Raw genomic sequence first — 21,211 nt, forward strand, 5'->3', positions numbered from 1 at the left:
GTTTCTGCAGCTTCACTTTTATTGGCACAAAAGAGTTTCTGACATGTTGTACTGCAGGGGTGTAATCAGGGTATATTACTATCTTGGAGTTGTTTCCTGTGATCTCCCCTCCTTCCCTCGAGTATCTCAGGATCGTTTCCCTGTCGCGAAAGTTTAAGATTTTCGCAATTATTGGGCGTCGGTATGACCCTGGCGGGGGCCGTTTCTGCAGTGATCTATGAGCCCGTTCAACAACGAATCCCTGAGTGAGTTTCCCGGCCCCAATTTCTTGTAGGAGTAGAGTCTCCACGAAGTCACTTGAATTCGGCCCCTCCATGTCCTCTGGTACACCTAATATGCGTATGCGGCTACGGCGGGCACGCCCGTCAGCATCTTCCAAGCGTGCTTCCAGTTGGGCTAATCTCATTTCAAGCTTCTGGACCTTCGCCTGCAGCTCAGAAGTATTTTCAACAGTGCTTTGCAGGCTTGCCTCCGCCATGGTCACCCTTTCTGTCAGCTTACGGTCATCTTGACGCATCAGGTGCGAGTCTGACTTGACCTCCTCTATTTTTGCATCAATGAACGACTTGAGCGCTGCTATGGTCTGAAGAACTTGTGTGTCCTTAGGGTCCTCGTTGGGGGTAGGTGTTTCGTCCCCTGTGGCAGCCCCATTTTGCTGCTGCTTGGGCCTCGTTGCCGCGAATTAGTCTATTATGGATGTCTTAGTTTTGTTTTTGGGGGGACATCTCTGTTGTGGCCTCGCAAGTTGCTGTGTTGGTGGTGTCCTAAGTGGGGGCTCACAATGGTCCAGCAGGTACACCTTTGCTGTGGTGGGTCTCAGTGGAGGTCCGCCCCGTTCCTGGTGGGTTCAGGCATTTGTGTGCGGTGCCGCTGTGTTCCGGCAGTGATGTTGTCCCGACAGCGGTCTCCAGAGCCCTGTCTGTTATGGAAGTCCAGTTCTGCTGTGGTGACTCACTCAGCGTGTTTCAGCCCAGTTTGTGTGTCTTGGCTTGTGTCCAGCTATGTCCTGCAGGCCCAGCAGGTACTCCCCCGCCCCCTCAGGATCCGTTGTTACTGCAGTGTGCCAGGCTCCAGCACCCGTGTCTCGGGTTGGTGTGTGCGTGGTGGGGGGGAGTCACTGGCCTCCCTGTTACTTGCTTGTCTATGGGGACCTTCCACAGATCCTTGCTCAGCCCCAGTCAGGGACCCACATCTGGGTTCAGGGTCTGGTCTCGTGGTGCGTCTTCCTCGGCGATGCCTCAGCGTGCTCGGCAGCCAGTGCCCATACGGTCGCAGGCCATTAGTGTTCCCCAGTTGCACCTTTGGCAGGCCCCTCTCTAGTCCTCCAGAGCCTCCCGTGCCGTGAGCACAGTCCTGGCACCTCTAGCTGGTGGGATTGTTGGTGCAGTGGTAGCTTAGGATCACACTGGCGAGCGTTCGCTCTGCCTGTGTCTCACCTGCGCGCTCAGCTGGGCCCCTGCTTTGCTCCGTAGCTCCTTTCTCCACCGCCCGCAGCTCCCTGCCATCTTGCAGTGTTTGCTTTTCACTCGGGGTTTGTGCCTCGGCCCTTGTAGTTGTGGCGATGCTCACCTCGCAACGCCAGCAGCAGTCGCTGTTCCCGCGCAACAGCTCCCGACTGTGCCGCTGGTTCCCAGGGGCGACCTCTCTCCGCCTCATGTGATCGCCTGCCTCTCTTGTCCTCATTTCGCCTCGCACCACCTCAGGCGCTCTCGCCCCATCCCGAAATCCCCAGCGCTGCGGTTCAGCCCGCACTGCGTCCGGGTGATAATTGGTCCGGGTAGAGCCTCTCAGAGCCCGGCGGGTTGCCGCTCTCTCTTCGCCTTATCAGGGCACCTCGATGTTGGTGCGCCCCTCCCCTTTCGTTCCTCTGGTCTCCGTTTAGGCCGCCATCTTGCGAGGCAGGGGGTCAGCTTTCGGCGGCTCCGTTCAACACAAAGCCCGCTCTGATCTTCGCCAATTCCACTGCCGCACCGTGGAGAAGTGCTTCAGCTGCCTTCTGGTGGTAATTGTGTGACTTGGAGTTGCACGTGGCTACAATTTGTGAAGGATCACGTCTATTGCCAGACGGAGCTCTCCCAGGACCTGTCTTCACTCCATGAGCCCAGACCACTGCCCCTTCCCCCAGCAGAGAGCTATACTGTTCAAAGCACTCACAATTACACATAGGCCCTCATTACAACCCTGCCACTAAGGTTACGATTCCGCCATGGTGGATGGCGGAATTACCGCCCCATTACAAGGTGAGTGGGGCGGAAATTTCCCATTCACCAATGGCCCCTTCCCCATTCCCATTTTTGCCACATAGGGCATAATGGAAGTGGGGAAGGCGCTAATTACGGCACCGTAAATTACGTGCCGTAATTAGCACCAAGGTGGCTTAGCGCCTTGCATTTTAACGCCTGCAAAAAGCAGGCGTTAAAATGTGAATCAGGCGTTAAGGGTTAACAGCACCAACGGCGCTGTTAAACCCTTAATGCCTGAGTTGTAATGAGGGCCATAGACATCTATTTCAATCGTCACCCCCCTACTTAGCTGAACAAATTCATCAAGTACAATCACACAAACCTAAGCGCGACCTATTCTCACTCCAACTTACTATCCCCGCCTTTAACAGAACCAAAGCCGGGGGATCCAGTTTTGAAGTGCTTGCACCAAAATCATGGAACTCACTCCTACTCAAACTTAGAAAAGAAACCTCTCTCATAGCTTTGGCACTGAAAACCAAACTATTCAAATAGACCGTATCTTCTCTGCTGTTCCCCTGTAACCATGGAACATGAATATTGTCTAATCTTTAATTATGTGAACTTGTACCTAAGAGCTACACTTATGTTTAACTTGCCCCCAAGTGAATATTCTGTAACAGCGCCACGATGCCTGAGGGCAGTTGTGCGCTTTATAAATGTAAATAAATAAATGAATACTGCACCCGCCCTCTACAGAATGAGAACCACTTATGGATGTGAATCTACTTTCGATTTAAGATCCTACTGGGCTCTGCTTTCCTTTTACTTGCTCCTTGTTTGCACATCTGGCCAGATGGGCTGGAGGTGCTTTGGAGCACGGTGAGGGCTGGGGGTTTCCTGTGATTTTTAGGGTGCGGACAGGAAGGGGAGCATGAGTTGTGATGCACGTGCTGCTGGCTTACTTGGGATGTGTGGAGCAGGCCCTTCGTCCCTTTTAACGGATAAAAAGGGAGGGGAAGACAAGAGCGCCGAAAGATTAGCAGTGATTTGCAGGGGAGCAGAGGCCACATGCCATAAGCTCACTTCTACCAGCTGCCAACAGCAAAAGAAAAGAGGCCGCGAGGAAGCTGATGAAGGGATAGGAAGCGGTGGGCCAGATCCAAAGTCTGTGACCCATCCACTTGCACCACATAGCCCATAGACTGCTGCTGACTAGGGGTGTCACGGTATTAGTTTTATGACGGTACGATAACCTTCTTGCCAAATGACGGTATATCATGGTTATCGCGGTGTAGCAGGTGGAGTTAACCAATCTTAACAACTATTTTCTAAAAGGTCATAAATTGTCAGATTTATCATCACAAACAAAACCAGGCACCCGGGGCCCGAATTGGGCTTTTCAACATACTTTCCCCACTGGCTACTGTTGAAGATGAACATGTTGCCATCTTTATTTGTATTTGTATTTATTATGTTTATATAGCGCTTTCATCCAAAGCGCTTCACATTATAAAAATGGAATCCATAGAACATTATAACAGAAGAAGCAATTTACAATTAATCGAACCAATAAAAACAGTAAGTAGAGCAATTAATCTGTGAGGGGAGAGGAAGGGAAGGAGGAGAGGAGAAACGGAAGGGATATAAGGGTGAAGTGAGGGAGGATAAGGGGAGGGGGAGGGAGGAGAGGATCATAGGGAAGATTCGAGGGAAGCGGAGAGGATTAGAGGTGGGGAAGGTTTCAAGGCTGGGAATGGAGAAGGAGAGATTTCAGGGAAGTGCGAAAGGCGGAAAGGGTAGGTACAGAGCGGATTGAGAGAGGTAAGGATTTCCAGTGGAGGGGGGGCTAGGAGCTCAAAGGAGCAGAAACGGGAGGAGGCACATGGGGGAGGGGGAATGGTGAGAAGGAAGTGGTCGGCTGAACGGAGGGAGCGTGAGGGATTATAGAAAGAGAGGCGAGAGGAGAGATAAGGGAGCGGGAGGGATTATAGAAAGTGAGGAGAGATAAGGGAGAGATAAGGGAGAGATAAGGGAGAGATAAGAGGAGAGATTTATGACCTGCACGCCACAGATCAATGGAGGCTGATGGTAGTATACGCTTGTGCGCATACACACACACACGCTCTCTTTACGTTATAGCCTTTAGTTTACTTGTGGGCCAAAAGGTGTTCAGTAATCACGGACATGTTACCCTTTGGTATGGCAGCAGGGAATACCCACAGAGATGAGTGAATTTCGCAGGGTGACTTATTATATGTAAATTCACTGATGGAACCAGGGAAATCCCCCATTGTCATATGTTTAGCAAATATTATCCATTATAAATATATAAACCCCAAAGCCGCCAAACCAAGGTAAACCCTTTTCCTTCTTGGTACTGTATTTATTCTTCCTATTGCTAACATATTGATTTTGTGTCAGGCACGTGTGGTTTATGGAATGGCATTAAAAACTGCTCCAACTGAAACTACTTGGCAGATGGCACATCAACAGTGCAAGACCAAGACTGTGCAGCACTTGCTTACTGCAGCCTTTCCAAATCAGATTGAAAAGCACACTTAACGGTATAAACGGTATAACGGTATACACAGTGTGACGGTTATTATTATTCAATTGATTGGTTCACGGTATCTTTGACGGTATACCGTTATACCGTTACATCCCTACTGCTGACACCTGGTGTTCCTCTAGCTCCAGGATCGCCAACCAGTAGACCACGAGCCACTGGTAACTCACCCGAGTAGCTCATTGCATCAGACACCAAAACGTGCAGTGAGCATTTATTTTGGTGTCTGAAATCCCCGGGCTCCTTCGCCTGCCTACCTCCCTCTCCTCTTCCTGCGAAGCAAACAGTAAAAAGATGTGTGCACAACGTGCAGAGCGGCTGCATCTGGCCTTGAAGGACTCGGGCAGTGTCCCAACAAGGGGTTAACTATCAATAACAAAAGTAAATGGCAAGTGTGTGCTGTACCCTCCTTAACGGTTAAGATGTAATTTGCCAGGATATGGAGGAGTCCAGCTCCATGTGTGTCCCAATACAGGAATTCAAGCGCTAATGGCCATTTTACATTTAAGTACATGTGGAAATCTACTGGCTGCACTGCATTCTGGTGCTTCACTTACGTTTATCTAACTAAACAGGGACGCAAAATGACATGTGCTATCAATGCCAGGATTTAAGAAACATGATTTGAGAGTTCTGTTTCCGCCTATGTTTTATGAAACAAGAGTAGTAAATGAAGTAATTAGGTGGGGAAAGTGAGCAGTGGTTTGTATGTATATATTTTGGTATGTATTGGATTAGTAAAGCTTAAACCTAGTTACTAAGTAACAGAGCACTGTACAACACAGGATGGTGATGCAGGGAGAGAACATTGAGAGGGGATGGGAGAACAATTAATAGGGTTAATCCCCTTTGGCTAGGTACACAAAATGGGAGATCTACAGAGATCTGTGGGGAACCTGGACTCATATGGTCAAATTCTGGCAGAGGATTTTCAGACTTTCAATAGTGGGTTGAAATTGTGCCATTTTGAACGCTGTTTTCGCTAGAAATTGGGCAAAACACCATACAATTTACAAGCAATTCTTTAACACGTGGAAAGTTCCAGTTTGTCTGAGATCTGTATGTGCAAGGCAGACATGCCACATTGTTCATACCGCAGAATGACCTGTATGATTCCTGCAGGGAGAAGCAGAGATCCCGTGAGCTGTTCTCTTGATACTGCCTCCTTCATAAAGGGCAGATGGATGGCAGGTCACCACCTATTGTGAATAAGTTGCCCATCGCTGCAAGCATACTTTCTTTGCTCAAAATGTTAATACAACAATTCATATATTGTCTGGTTGGTTTGTTATATGATTCATGCACATTTCAAGACATCACTATGAAATTGAATGTTATTTTAGCTCTGTGATTTACACTTTGTTTGCATATGGCTTGATCATATGATTTCATTTTTCCAATCTTTCCAATTATTTTGACATACATCCGTTTAAGGGTAGTCAAAAAAGTAGGCTTTTGCTCACTTTTCCTTGACTGAATTCTGTGACTTATGTTTGAGCAATGTACATTAATTGGAGATAGGCTAAACTGGCAGTGGATTTTATTCTTTGACAAAGCACAACGTGCTACATGCCGATTAAAAAAGAAATTGTATAACCCATTGATTGAAATACTTCTCAGATACTTTTTTTACATGCATCTCCAAAAGAAACAAATAAACTATCCTTTTTGAAATACTGGATGCAAACGCCCCATCCAACAAAAGGCAAAAGATAGACAATTTTTCCATCCAGAGTGGGATTTTTTTCTTCCAACAGAATATGTGCACCTTTAATCTATGGTGCCCACGTTATAGTGGGAAAAAAGTGAAATGTTGGTAGGCATTTTGTAATAATACACACACATTATATTCCCAAAGGAAGATGCCTGAGATCCTAAAAAGTAGGTTAGCTAAACTTTGCAATGCAAAAGCTGTCACAGAGGCATCCTTCAAAACTGCTACATATTTGATGGAAAACAAATGTACTTTTACAGATGGTGCAATTGTGAAGGGGGTAGTGACTCCCGTGGCTGAGTCTACTGTAAGAGATTTTCAAAACTGTCCTGAATGTATGTCTGCCATGTCAGGTCTGCAGTTAGATGCAAACACTGTGGCAAGGAACCTGGTATCTGCACTATTAGTCAATGTGATTGCCTATCTCTGCAAATCTGCCCTTTTCAGACAAACTTTCTGAAATCTAAAGTTTGATGCCTCATGGCAGCATCTGAGTGATGTTGCTGTTTCAAGCGACACAGCAGATTACTGAGCACTGGTGATAGCATGCAATGCAGCCTTCACATTGAGTGTCTCGACTGGTTTCCTACATTCTGATCTGCTGGATCATTTTTAGGAGACAGCTCCAAATACAAAACAAGGACATAAAGATGCTTTTGAAGTTATTAATATCCTGGAAAATGCATATGTTATTCCTTTTTTTATATAAAGAGCAAATTCATTGTCCCCAAAAATCCTGGTACAAATTCTCATACTCATGCACATCACCCCCCTGCACCACAATAGCTCTCGGCAGTAGCTGCCGCCTATTGGCCTTTAACTACAAGTAGGTCTTGCCAACCTAAAGGTTGGAGAGCCCTGCTCTAGCTCATCCATTACTGGTGTATCCTTTTTTATGTGTGACTTCAGCTGCAGTGTGATGCTGGCGGATGACAAAGTATTGTCATAAGACTAGTGGGACCTTTAAATGCCTGGACAAACCTTGAATAAGGGATATCACTTGGAAAGCCGTTCCTTTCCTTGTGCTTCTCTGACTGTTGCATACCAAACAACATGGAGAGAAAAGTGTGCCCTTCTCTATTGCCACGACAAAGAGGTTGCAACAAAAAACACAGAAAGAGAGGACAGACTGAAAGTCCCTTCCTTCTGAATGCATGCTCTCCTGCAGGGGAAACCCTAGCATTGTGTCTGGGCATCCTATGATGGGCCTGTTGTTGGGTAGTGTTAGGCAGAAACCTGTGCAGTTCCCTTGGGGAACACTGCAAAAGATTTAAGACTACAGGTATAGCAGTAAACCCACTTGGTAGCAGTCCGCACCACCCAGATTTACCTGGTAGCTGTGGCTGAGCAGTCAGACTCCCCTCAAGAAGAGTTAGGCAGTATGCAAAGTATACACAATATGTCCTCAGACACAATAGTACAAGCAAACACTGACCAGAGCTTGGTTTCAAAAGTATATAGTTATTTATTTATAAAACACACATAAGTTGAAAACACTCTAGCAAAGTATAGTAAAAACACTTAAAACACAGTTATAATGAAAGCAGTTTCAACCCTTACTCCTATCTAGACAACTCTAAGTTAACTCCACATAATTAAAACAGAGGTGAGCGCTTAACGTTAGATGACACTCTAGTAGGTTTAAGGCAGGGATAAAAAGAAACAGAAATGGGTTAAACACACCACTCTAAGGTCCAGAACACTTGCAATAGGCTCAAAGAAACACAAAGTCACAGGTGAGCAAAAGTCACTAGGCAGGGCCCACTCTTAGAGTAGCCGGAGCGAAAATGTGCCCAAGATCACACTGTTATTAGGGATTCAAAGTCTTGCAAAGAGTTAGAAAGAGTTTAGAGTGGCTTAGAAAGTTTAGCCAGGGTGTCCCAGGCACTCCCAGGGTCGAAAGCCGGGGGCTAAATCTACCCCGTACAGTCGGTAGCAAGGGAAGCCAGGCGGAACACGGTACCTTAAGCGGAAAGGATCCTCCAGCGGTGGCAGTTGTTCCAGGCAGTGGCAGCAAGGCTCGACGTCGGTCAGGGGAGAAGAAGTTCTCGCTGAAGAGCAGAAGAAGAAGGTCGTTGCACTGCCCGGGAAGAAACCAGCCGCGGAGTCCTCCGGTTAAAGGGTTGTACCGACTTTCGTGGTTGGGGTAAAAGTGGTGGGGTTCCGGTTGCCGGGGTGCTTGGCACTGGCAAGGCGGCCACGAGATACCTCGAGAAGCGAAAAGAAGGCGAAAACTGGTTGTCCCCACCAGTCAAGGGAAGGAGCCACTCCGTTAAGAGTTCTCCTCGGTCGTCGGGAAAAGTGGTGAGACGGTTCAGCAGGGCTCCACCGGGTGGTGTCGTCGAAGCAGGTCGGCTCAGTTCTTCCCTCGTCGGATTCTTGGTCCTGTGGCGACTTCTGAAGTTCCAGTCCCCAAAGCCCTGCTTTTATGCAGCAAACCCCCATTCACCCAGCCTAGCTGTCACTCAAACATGCTAAGTGGTGAGCCGGGCGGCTCACCACTTGGGCCAATCAGGACGGAGTGCGACTTGAGTTACCAAGGTAACTCAGTCCAGGGTGCCTAAATCCCCCTCCACCCCTCCTAAGTACCCCAGACAGAGTGGCACCACTTTGGAGGGCTTCTGTGGAGAAGCCCGCCAAAAGTGGAACAAAGGGCTCCACTTTGGGTCAGAGTTACAGAGGCGAACACCAACGCCATTTTAGAATCAAGTTTTGGCAAAAAGTCCCAACCGGAGTTATAAAAATAAATATATAAACCGGTGGTATGTTTAAGGCTACCGTAAATAAATAATTAAATGTGTTAGCCTAAAACAATGGGAAATCCCATAGGAAAATATTCGCGGTCGAATATAAAACGTAGTTTCCACTGCCACCAGCCAAAACTCGATCAGGGGGGACGGAGACGTGCCCCCTCGACTAACAGACCCTGGGGCAATCGAATTGCCCCAGCCAGTACGTCCACAATATGATGGTTTGTACTGGTTCTGTTCAGGATTCAAGACTAGCAAAGTCTTTGGTGACTTTACATGCCCTGGGAGACAGTAGTCAGTCCCAGGGTATGGAGTCTATGTTGGGGAGTCCCTAGGACACCCCTGGGTCACGGCACAGAGGGTGCTGTGTAACCCACATCACAAAAATACATGAGGCCCTATGGAGTAAAAGACCCCATAGCCCATTCAACACAAGGTTTAACCAAGAAAACACACTTCAACATGTCCAAGAGTGAGGGTAAAAGAGTCTCACTCTTGGCAGGAGAAAAAAATAAACCCCAGAAATCCAGCAAAGCTGCTGGGGGACTCACTAGGTAGGGAAATTCAGCCTAAACAGAGAATTCTCCCTAACACTCGCCCCCCCCAGACTAAGGGACAGGAGGATTTAATCCACTCCCGGATGAACCTCATACCTCTAGTCGATGATATACATCCTAGAGAGTCCATCAGCATTTTGATGGTGACACCTTGACCTTTGCTTAAGGGAGAACTCAAAGGTTTTCTTTTGCAAGCTAAAGGACCTACAAACCCTTTGAGGAACATCAGTCTTTTTGTTATAGGGGATCTGGTTGACCAGTCCCTCAGAAGTTGGTACAACTTCTGAACCTATGTTAGGCTTTTTGAAGGGGTCCTTATAAAGGATTCCCTTAGATCTAGAGGGGCCTCCAAGGTTCCTCACCACCTCTCTTGTGGGAGCAGGTTGGGTCTTAGGCCTCTTGGTTGGAGGGGTTGGGGTTAGGCAATTCACCTGCTTCCCCTTCCTCTTAGATCTACCCTTACCTATTTTAGGAGTTTCCCCCCTAATATTAGGAGTTGAGTTGGGGTCTTCAGTAGAAGGTCCAACAGTCTGAAGGTTTTTGGCCTTAGACTTTTCCTTTCTGGTTTTCCACCAGCACTGAGAATTACCAGTTCTCTCAGGTCCAGATAGGGGCCTAGTTGGTCTAGCCACCTCTTCCTCAGAAGCAGGGGGAGGCAGAGACTCTGAGACTAGGGGAACAATGATGGAGCTTGGTTGGGGCGCCCATGTTCCTAGCATACTATCCTGAAATGTGCCTGGGTTAGAGGTCAACTTACTAACACCAGGGCTTGTAGTGGGGTTCTCAGTAGAGGGTCCCACATGCTTAGAAGGGTCCTTCAAGGTAGCCTTTCTAGCCAATTTGGTTAAGTTCTGCTTCTCCATACTGGGAGGCCTGGGGGTATGTGACACTACTCCTAGAGTTCTTAGGTCATTCCCCAACAGGACCTTCCCAGGTACCTCAGTCTGAACACTGACAGGGATCCTCACTGTCATGTTGTTACACTGAATGAGGGCTGGTAGAATAGGAACCATTTGGACAGGGCCTCCAGACATCTTAGTGGGACCTTTGGGTGCTTTGGCCACATCCTCAGGTTGAAAGAAGCTTTCATCCACTACTGTTCTGCTGGCCCCAGTGTCTCTCCTGGCAGGAGTATCCTGGCCATTGACAAGAACACTGTCCACATAATACACCTTAGAGTTAACAGGTAGGGAGTTATACACAACCCTATTCTGGGGACTAACCAGACCCATAGGCTCTAAGTTTACAGTTGCTTGAAGACCCAAGGGTTCTTCAGCAAAGAGTTCAAAGTGGGCACTAGCCATCTGTACTTCATCCTCAGGAGTGAAGGCTAAGGAGACTGTGCTGATCCCTGCAGGTTTACCCTTGCACTTGGGATCTCCTTTGATATGGGCAGTACCCTGACAGACATAGCATTGTCCAAATGCTCTCTGGAAGGGTGGCTTGTTCTGACCTCCTTCTGGCTTGTGGCCAGAAGGTACAGTAGCCTGACTAGGTTTCCCATGTGGCTTACCCTGGTTATTTTGTGGTTTGGGGCCCTCTTTGGGATAGGAATTATTAGAATTCTCTTTGGAGTCCTTTTTAGACTGTTTCTCCCCATCCTTCTTCTGAGTTACCCCAGAATCCTTGTGAGTGGCCCTGTTGGCAACCCACAAGTCAGCAGCCTTAGCTAGTTTCCTGGAATCCAATTCCCTGGAATCAGCCAAGTGTTGTCTGAGCTCAGGAGAGCAGGCATCATAAATAGTCTCCAACATAAACAAATTCTTCATACCTTCATAAGTGTTCACCTTGTAACCCTTAATCCATCCCTCTAAGTTTTTCAAACATTCACTCACCCAGGTAGCCCAAGGGGTACCATCATGCTTTTTGAGGTTCCTAAACCTCTTAAGATACTGGGAAGGGGTCTTCCCAAACCTAGCTATCAAAGCTAGTTTCACACATTCATAGTCCTTCCTATCCTCCTCCCCCATCTCCATTACCACATCAGTTGCAACAGGGGGAAGCCTAGAGAACAACCAGGTGAGTAAGTCATTCCCTGTGATGTTCTGGAGCCCATGATTATATTCAAACAGAGACAACCAATCCAACACATCCAACTTAGGCTCATACATACCAATCAATTCTTTAGGCATCCGGGGTCTTTTAGGACTGGAACTTCTAGAGGAGCCAGAGAGAGAAACATTCTCAACAGATAATTTCTTCATTTCTAAGTCATACTTGAGCTCCATTTCCCTTAGCCTTAGTTCTTTGTCAGTTTGAGCATTAAGTTTCTTATACTCCAATTCTAGCTTCATTTTCTCCAGTTCAAAGTACTGAGGACTAAATGTGGGACCTGGTAAAGGTCCAGTAGGCACAGCAGGTAGAGCAGGCAGAGGCCTAGGGGGGACAGTTACAACAGCCTCACCCTCCTCTTCTGACTCTTCCTCAGAATCATCAACATTTTGCTCCATGTTAACTTCAACACTGTCATCTACAGTTGCTGGAGTGGTAGGTTCCTCTGAACCATCACCCAGACTTTGGTTAGCTAACAATCTTTCAATCAGCTCCATTTTTTTGCCCTTAGTCAGGAGATCCTTATGTTTACAGAGCACTCTTAAACAATCAGCAGTTTTGGCTGCAAGGGACTCTTGACTATAGCTTTCTATAACTGACATGTTAGAGGTTTTACTTTTTCAGTGCTAAGCTTTGTGGTTAGTTGCACTAAGGTATCTAAAGCACAATAAAATGTATACTCAATACAAATCCCACCGCTGTACACCAGTGTTAGGCAGAAACCTGTGCAGTTCCCTTGGGGAACACTGCAAAAGATTTAAGACTACAGGTATAGCAGTAAACCCACTTGGTAGCAGTCCGCACCACCCAGATTTACCTGGTAGCTGTGGCTGAGCAGTCAGACTCCCCTCAAGAAGAGTTAGGCAGTATGCAAAGTATACACAATATGTCCTCAGACACAATAGTACAAGCAAACACTGACCAGAGCTTGGTTTCAAAAGTATATAGTTATTTATTTATAAAACACACATAAGTTGAAAACACTCTAGCAAAGTATAGTAAAAACACTTAAAACACAGTTATAATGAAAGCAGTTTCAACCCTTACTCCTATCTAGACAACTCTAAGTTAACTCCACATAATTAAAACAGAGGTGAGCGCTTAACGTTAGATGACACTCTAGTAGGTTTAAGGCAGGGATAAAAAGAAACAGAAATGGGTTAAACACACCACTCTAAGGTCCAGAACACTTGCAATAGGCTCAAAGAAACACAAAGTCACAGGTGAGCAAAAGTCACTAGGCAGGGCTCACTCTTAGAGTAGCCGGAGCGAAAATGTGCCCAAGATCACACTGTTATTAGGGATTCAAAGTCTTGCAAAGAGTTAGAAAGAGTTTAGAGTGGCTTAGAAAGTTTAGCCAGGGTGTCCCAGGCACTCCCAGGGTCGAAAGCCGGGGGCTAAATCTACCCCGTACAGTCGGTAGCAAGGGAAGCCAGGCGGAACACGGTACCTTAAGCGGAAAGGATCCTCCAGCGGTGGCAGTTGTTCCAGGCAGTGGCAGCAAGGCTCGACGTCGGTCAGGGGAGAAGAAGTTCTCGCTGAAGAGCAGAAGAAGAAGGTCGTTGCACTGCCCGGGAAGAAACCAGCCGCGGAGTCCTCCGGTTAAAGGGTTGTACCGACTTTCGTGGTTGGGGTAAAAGTGGTGGGGTTCCGGTTGCCGGGGTGCTTGGCACTGGCAAGGCGGCCACGAGATACCTCGAGAAGCGAAAAGAAGGCGAAAACTGGTTGTCCCCACCAGTCAAGGGAAGGAGCCACTCCGTTAAGAGTTCTCCTCGGTCGTCGGGAAAAGTGGTGAGACGGTTCAGCAGGGCTCCACCGGGTGGTGTCGTCGAAGCAGGTCGGCTCAGTTCTTCCCTCGTCGGATTCTTGGTCCTGTGGCGACTTCTGAAGTTCCAGTCCCCAAAGCCCTGCTTTTATGCAGCAAACCCCCATTCACCCAGCCTAGCTGTCACTCAAACATGCTAAGTGGTGAGCCGGGCGGCTCACCACTTGGGCCAATCAGGACGGAGTGCGACTTGAGTTACCAAGGTAACTCAGTCCAGGGTGCCTAAATCCCCCTCCACCCCTCCTAAGTACCCCAGACAGAGTGGCACCACTTTGGAGGGCTTCTGTGGAGAAGCCCGCCAAAAGTGGAACAAAGGGCTCCACTTTGGGTCAGAGTTACAGAGGCGAACACCAACGCCATTTTAGAATCAAGTTTTGGCAAAAAGTCCCAACCGGAGTTATAAAAATAAATATATAAACCGGTGGTATGTTTAAGGCTACCGTAAATAAATAATTAAATGTGTTAGCCTAAAACAATGGGAAATCCCATAGGAAAATATTCGCGGTCGAATATAAAACGTAGTTTCCACTGCCACCAGCCAAAACTCGATCAGGGGGGACGGAGACGTGCCCCCTCGACTAACAGACCCTGGGGCAATCGAATTGCCCCAGCCAGTACGTCCACAATATGATGGTTTGTACTGGTTCTGTTCAGGATTCAAGACTAGCAAAGTCTTTGGTGACTTTACATGCCCTGGGAGACAGTAGTCAGTCCCAGGGTATGGAGTCTATGTTGGGGAGTCCCTAGGACACCCCTGGGTCACGGCACAGAGGGTGCTGTGTAACCCACATCACAAAAATACATGAGGCCCTATGGAGTAAAAGACCCCATAGCCCATTCAACACAAGGTTTAACCAAGAAAACACACTTCAACATGTCCAAGAGTGAGGGTAAAAGAGTCTCACTCTTGGCAGGAGAAAAAAATAAACCCCAGAAATCCAGCAAAGCTGCTGGGGGACTCACTAGGTAGGGAAATTCAGCCTAAACAGAGAATTCTCCCTAACAGGTAGCCCTCAGCCTTCCCTCCCTGAGAGCGCCCTTGGTTGGGTGGCTACCCCCACTAAACGGCAAAGCTCAGTGACGCAGCTGCTGGTATTGACAACCTCAAGGATAGTCGGCATTACCCTCACCATAGTTTCAAGCTGCTACATTCTCCCAGATCCTGCATCCCCATGCCCCTCCACCCAAACCATCCCCACGTCTCGACCGCAACTGAAAACACTAACTCTTGCTTAGCTCAACCCAAAGCCAAAAAATTGGTTTTGTCACGGCTCGCCCTGTTTCTGTCATCTCTGGTGGACATCTATCCTTGCAGTCACTATCCTTTACATTAAAACATATTTCTAATGCTATCCCCGAAGCCCTGGATTCGAGATCATGCTCGTCTCTTTACGGAGCTATGCAGGTTCATGGGCAGATTGTCGCTCGAACAAGTATACTTCTTGTAAGAGGGGGCCGCTGAGCCATGGCTGTGAACACAGCAAACCCAGTCAGCCATTTGCCTCACTGATGGTCACAGAGAGGTGCTCAAATAGTGCCTCCTGTTTCCTTGAAGCTGCTCTGGAGCATCATGGAATCCTATGTTCCATTAGGAAACTGTGATCTTGGACAAATGTTCTTTGCGGAGCCCAGTGAGACAGGGAACTCAGTGAGGAGAAACTGGTCGTCCAGGACCAACCCTGAACAAACCCAGAGAAAACTGCGGTCTGTGAATGGTCAATTCATATGTTTTTTGCTGTGGGCAACCCCATCCTAGCACACTCCATGCTCTTGAACGAATCCTTTTGCTTCCTGCTGCCTCAGTTCCCTGAATTGCTGAAGCACTCTGAATTTACAGCAGTTTTGTCCAAATGTAACATTTTCTGACCATTGAGCGTTTAAAGAAATCTTATATTTCCAGGCCAACTTCCTAGTTAACTAATACACCTGAGAGCAATATCTCTCATTCTTCTTGTCAAAACCGAGACCAATCATGGTACTCCCTCCTTTGTGGAGTGCGCGACCGTTGAACACGTGTGAGATTAATGAGGAACGTCTTTGGTCTCTTTCTAGGTAAGTGGTGATGGCGAGAAGCAGGTTTTTTCTGCAGGATGCACTGTTCACTCCCTTGATTCGAGTATTGCAGGGATTTTATTACAAATAAGCCCTCTGTCGATGTGTCATCGCCCGGCTGAGAAGATCTCCGTGCTCCGCAGCAAGCATGCATGTTTGTTTCTCCGATCGCTTCCCAATCATCTAATCCTTGCCTCTGTTTTAAGGGAGGGCTTGGTGGGGACATTTTTAAAAATGTCGTGGTGGACCGGGCAATTTGTAAAGGACATGCCATATGCCCAAGGGCTGTTATAAAAAAACATTCAGCATCTGCTGCCCCCTTGACCTCTCTCTTCCTGAATTTTGGTGCGAGCTGATGTGAGCAAGAAGGTATGGTGCTTCTGACTGCAAATTTCCATGAACGAATGCGGAGATTGATCAATGAGATTCTTCATCTGGGAAGGAATTTGGAAAATGATCAAGGATGGGGCCTGCTTACTGCGGGAACAGGCACATCTGGCCTATTCGTCCAAGCAGGGCATCTCACACAGCTTTGGGCTTTGGCCACAGGCCCGGCAAAATATCGCCGCGGATCCGACGTCCTCCGCACTCCGAAGGAAGACCGGTTGATTAAACTGCCTCCGTGGAAACCTGCGAGCGTAGGGTTACCCAAACGTAACACATCGATGTCTTAACCGGGGGAAAACCCCTCTTTCCTGTATAGTGATCGCGGCATGCTGGAAGCGGAAATCAAAAGAGCGCCTATTGACCGGGTTAACTCAGGCGAAGCCTTGGTGCTTTCAGTGGGAACTGAATACACTATCTTTTCTTTCTGTTCTGGAATAAAAACGATGCATCCGACTACCCCTGGCCCCCTCCAGCCCCCGCTTCTTTCGAAGGATCAGGACTGAGGGGGTCCATTCTTTGTTCAGCTGTAATGAAGTGCCCGCTTGAGCTGGACAACACCACAAGTGGCCCCTCTTGGATCCAATGAATACCAACACTTGACCCCACCAATCCGGGGCGGCAATTAGTTTTAGCGGGGGGATTGTGTAACACTTCAAAAAGTCTTAATCCGTGTGGCCGGCGTTGGCTGGGGACTTGCCCAATCCCATAGAGGCGGCCATTAATGAGAGCGCAAAGCCCGGCATCAATGCATTTGGGGCGGCCTCAGATGCTTCAAATAGCGGGGTCCATACACTATTGTGCCGCTGTAGAAAGACTTAGGCCTGAAAAAGCACAGCGTGACTCCCTTTCACAAGAAGACACAGAGCGTCTTTAGACCCGGACGGCGGGTTTTGCATATCAATATGGCCGCCGCTGAATGTAGCCGCTCAGCTGATAAATAGGATCACTAGCAGTGTTTCCACGGGCTTTCAGAGGCACTTGGGAAACTTTAAAGCCCACAGTCTGGGAATAATGCAGTCAAATGTTGCGGCTGGAAACAAAAAACAGAAAACAGGCCGGGTGCAGTCCATCAAGCTGGGTTTCCAGCCAAGTTGACAACAGACTCCAGCCGTTAGGACATCGAACCCCTGGCAGGGGAGTCAGCCGGCCGGGGCTTGTCCTTCCACCCGGCAGCCAGTCTTCCCACTGTTTCCACGAACCCCCCAATACCCACAGACATAGGCAAGAAATCTCACGGCAAGAAGACACGATATTCCATCCAGTTCAAAATGTCTTACAGGGGCCAGAGTTCGGGTAATCGGCCATTAAAGCAGCTTTTTGGAAACCTGGTTACAAAAACAAACACACACACATTGTCCCTGTCTCCAGATATCAGTATCAGAGAGAACACTTCTCAGCCCTTAACGGAGAACCCTCTGGAATACAGTAGCACGTGATGGCAGGTACAGGGTGAGTGGGCTCGTGCAGTCTAGGCAACTATAGCCACCTGTGAGAGAGCAGAGCCTACTTGCTCTCGAACGTTCTGCCGGCCTTTTCACTGCAGTTCTTTCTCTGCTGGAGCCTGGACTCAAGTCTTGTAGACATCAGCAAAATCGCTCGCCTGCATTAAAATGTACCTTGGTATAGACGTTCTTTTTCTTTTTTTCACAAAACGCGTTTGTACAAATTTCAGTTTGCTTTTTATGGCTGCACTCATCGTGGTGACTGAAAAGGGGGACTTTAATATATACCTGGGAAGAAAAAAGATAGAAACAAAGGAAGAAAAAACCGAGGAAGAAAGAAAAAGGGAAAGAAAGAGAGAAAGAAATAGAGAACAACAAAGAAACAAAGGGAAGAAGAAAGAAGGAAAGAAAAATAAAGAATGAAAGAAAGAACAAAAAAGAAAAAAATGGATGGATGGATGAAAAAATGATAACTAGAGTGATGCAAGAAAAAGGAAAACATGAATATAGCAAAAATGAAGGGCACAAAACAGAAAAATAAAGACGGGATGAAAAATGAAAAAAACACGCAAAACAGAAATTAGATGACAAACGAAAGTAGCAACATAAAATAATGGGAAATGGGACCGGGCATGAAAAAGAAGAAAGGAGAGATGAATGAAATATGTAAATGTTCGAAGAATATAGCAAAGAAAACATAGAATGTAGGATGATCGAAAGGGAAAACATAGGAATGCAGAACATGATTTGCTAAACAACGAATGAAGAGAATGACAGAATAATAACATGGACGATTCAGAAATTGGCACAGGCAGAAAGAGAAAGATGGAAAGCATAGCAAAGAAAGAAGAAGTGGTCCAGTTTATTTTTTCAATTATTGGAAAGGAGGAATGACAGAACAACGTTGAAAGAAGAGAATTAATTAAACACAACACGAGAGGCATTGAGAAAGCCAGCAAGACAGAAAAGCAAGATGGCGAGATTGTTTTCTATCAGCCCTCAATGTGTAACACGAAATAAAGAAAGAAGCTGTGAACAATAAATAAATGGAGGCAAAACGATGGAAGCAAATATTCAATCATGCAGTTCGAAGATAAAAAAGAAAGTGAAAGCAGAAGGAAAAAAGCGAGAAAGAAAGAGAAAGAAAAAAGAAAGCAAGAATCAAACATCGACAGTAAAAAAGACAACATGAAAGAAAGGCATTAAGAGTACATAACACTAGCAATAATACAGGAGTCATGTGGTCTGGTAAGATACATTACATGAATTATCTGGCGAAAGCATTCATAACCTCTGTCAAAATATAGAACACAAAGGAATATAAGCATGTAGCAAAAATGCAAGCAATAGCAGGCACAGCAGAGGACACCCGAACTAGAAGAGGCCAAATTCAAAAGCCACCCCTGATTATGAGTTTGGCGGTATTTCCTTCAAACGGTATAACAATTACCACATGCAGTAAGCATGGTGTAACTTGAAGTGTCTGCAGGATTCAGAGTCAAGAGGTCCCTTCGGCTATTCTCCATTTTGGAGTCCCATAGAACTTCATGGGGAAAAGCCATCCTACCACATCAGGGATTACTGGATTTGGTAATAAAGCACATCTTAATACTTTTGTATGAAGGTAACTACCTCCACACAAACGAAGGTGGAGTTGAAAAGTTTCAGATTTAAAAGTCAGAATTAGCTTGAGCCGGGAAACATGTTTCGCTGTTGACACCAAACTTGTAAGCAAGCCAAATAGGGATGGGAAAAACAAAAGAGTCGATGACTGGAAGGTTTAGAATTAATCTCACCCTCTGGCATAGCTATGGGCAACCGTCCAGACCACCGTTCTTCGCCTTCCAAGCCATTACAGAAGGGGAAAGACCATATGAAAAATCAGGCTTGGCCCCACCCCAAAAGGGGCAGTCTAGCCTGAACTGCTAGGTCACATTTATTTATTTATTTATTTATTTATTTATTTATTTATTTTTACACTTATATAGCGCACAAAACCCAGAGGTATCTAGGCGCTTTTCACTTCAGGTTACAGAAAAGGTAGCGATAAAGGTGAATTACATCATGGAATGTGCAAAGGTAAATACATCATACACCAAGTGCAAGGGGGAAGTACATGGTGATTACATCCATTGGGCCTGACCCCATGTTGTAGGGGCAGATGCGCAGTCAAATCAATAGGCAAGTACAATGTTGCAGGGTGGCAGCAGCACACATGTGAAAGTCCAGCAATGGACAAATACATGGTGCCTACCCCATGTTACAGGGCGGCCACAGCACACAAATGCGAGAGTCAAGTCAGTGGGCAAATACGTGGTGCCTACCCCTTGTTGCAGGGCAACAGCAGCACCCAGATGCAAAGTCCATCCCTACACGAGACCACAAGCATCGCGGACATGCTTCGGCCTCATTGGGGGGGTCATCAGTGAGGACTAGCTTGGGTCTCTAGGCCAAGCAGGCATGGACACTTGTCTGGGCAAACCCGTCACACCCGGGGTGATTATTGCAAAACAAAAGAGGTTATGGCTAATAGATTAAGAATGAATCTTAACCTCTGGCCTATTTGAGGTGACCTTTTAGTACCATTTCTTTTGGAGTGGGGATCACGTTTATCATGAGCTAGCATAAAAAGCAGGTGTAAAATGTATATGTAAATGTTTTAAGCATGCTTTCCGCTGTGCCCCATTTCCATTCATTTGTATGGTGCATGGAATGGAATTGGCTTTTCCGTCAGCACCTTCCTCGCTGTCATATAAAGGCACACGCATGTACACCATCATTACATTTTCATGTCGGCACAAATGCTTTGGATTCTTTCCAAACAAGTAAAAAGCAGGCAGATTACAAAGGAATCCACTGCAAACACCACCTGCCCTGCACGTGACATGTACCCACTACAAAGTGAGAAATTTAAAGCGATCACGCCTGTATTCGCGCTTTTGTTTAGAACGTAGGAGTGTAAATCACTAAAATTGCATGCAGGGGACCTGTTTGCACGGAAGGGCAGCTCCCTTCCTGTAGACTGTCTCAAGATCGTGCCACTTGCAACGGTACCTGCCAGTGGCAGCTGGTGAGATTTTCAAATAGAATGGCATACATGTTTCCCACAATATAAGGGAGTGACCAGGCCTAGCAAGAGTGCCCGAACCAATCAGGGTGGACTCAGAGGTTGTGGGCGGGGGCGGGGGGAGCTCTCTATACAGAACATTTTAGAAAGAATGGATTAGAATGGTACAGTTTACAGAACACTATGGGCCTCATTACACGGATGGCGGAGAACCATGGCGCTATTAGCGCCATGGTTCATGCCGGTAAAATACCGGCACCGCCTTGGCGGAAAGGGGAATTACCGCCCCATTCCAAGGTTGGCGGGGCGGTAATTCCCCCTTCCACCATTGCCCTTCCCCATTCCCATTTTTGCCCCATAGGGCATAATGGGAATGGGGAAGGCGCTAATTGCGGTACCGCAAATTGCGGTACCGTAATTAGCTCCCTGGGTCCCTTTGCGGGTTGGTTTTTAACGCCTGCAAAAAGCAGGCGTTAAATCCCCCAACCCGCAAAGGGACCTCGTAGTAAGGCGGTAAGGATTTACCGGTACCGGTATTTTACCGGTACCGGTAAATCCTTACCACCATCCGTGTAATGAGGCCCTATGTGTCGAAAAATTGGGGGAAAAACGA

This window comes from Ambystoma mexicanum, chromosome 2q, assembly GCF_040938575.1.
Source record: "Ambystoma mexicanum isolate Mex_15411 chromosome 2q, UKY_AmexF1_1, whole genome shotgun sequence".
Classification (NCBI taxonomy): domain Eukaryota; kingdom Metazoa; phylum Chordata; class Amphibia; order Caudata; family Ambystomatidae; genus Ambystoma; species Ambystoma mexicanum.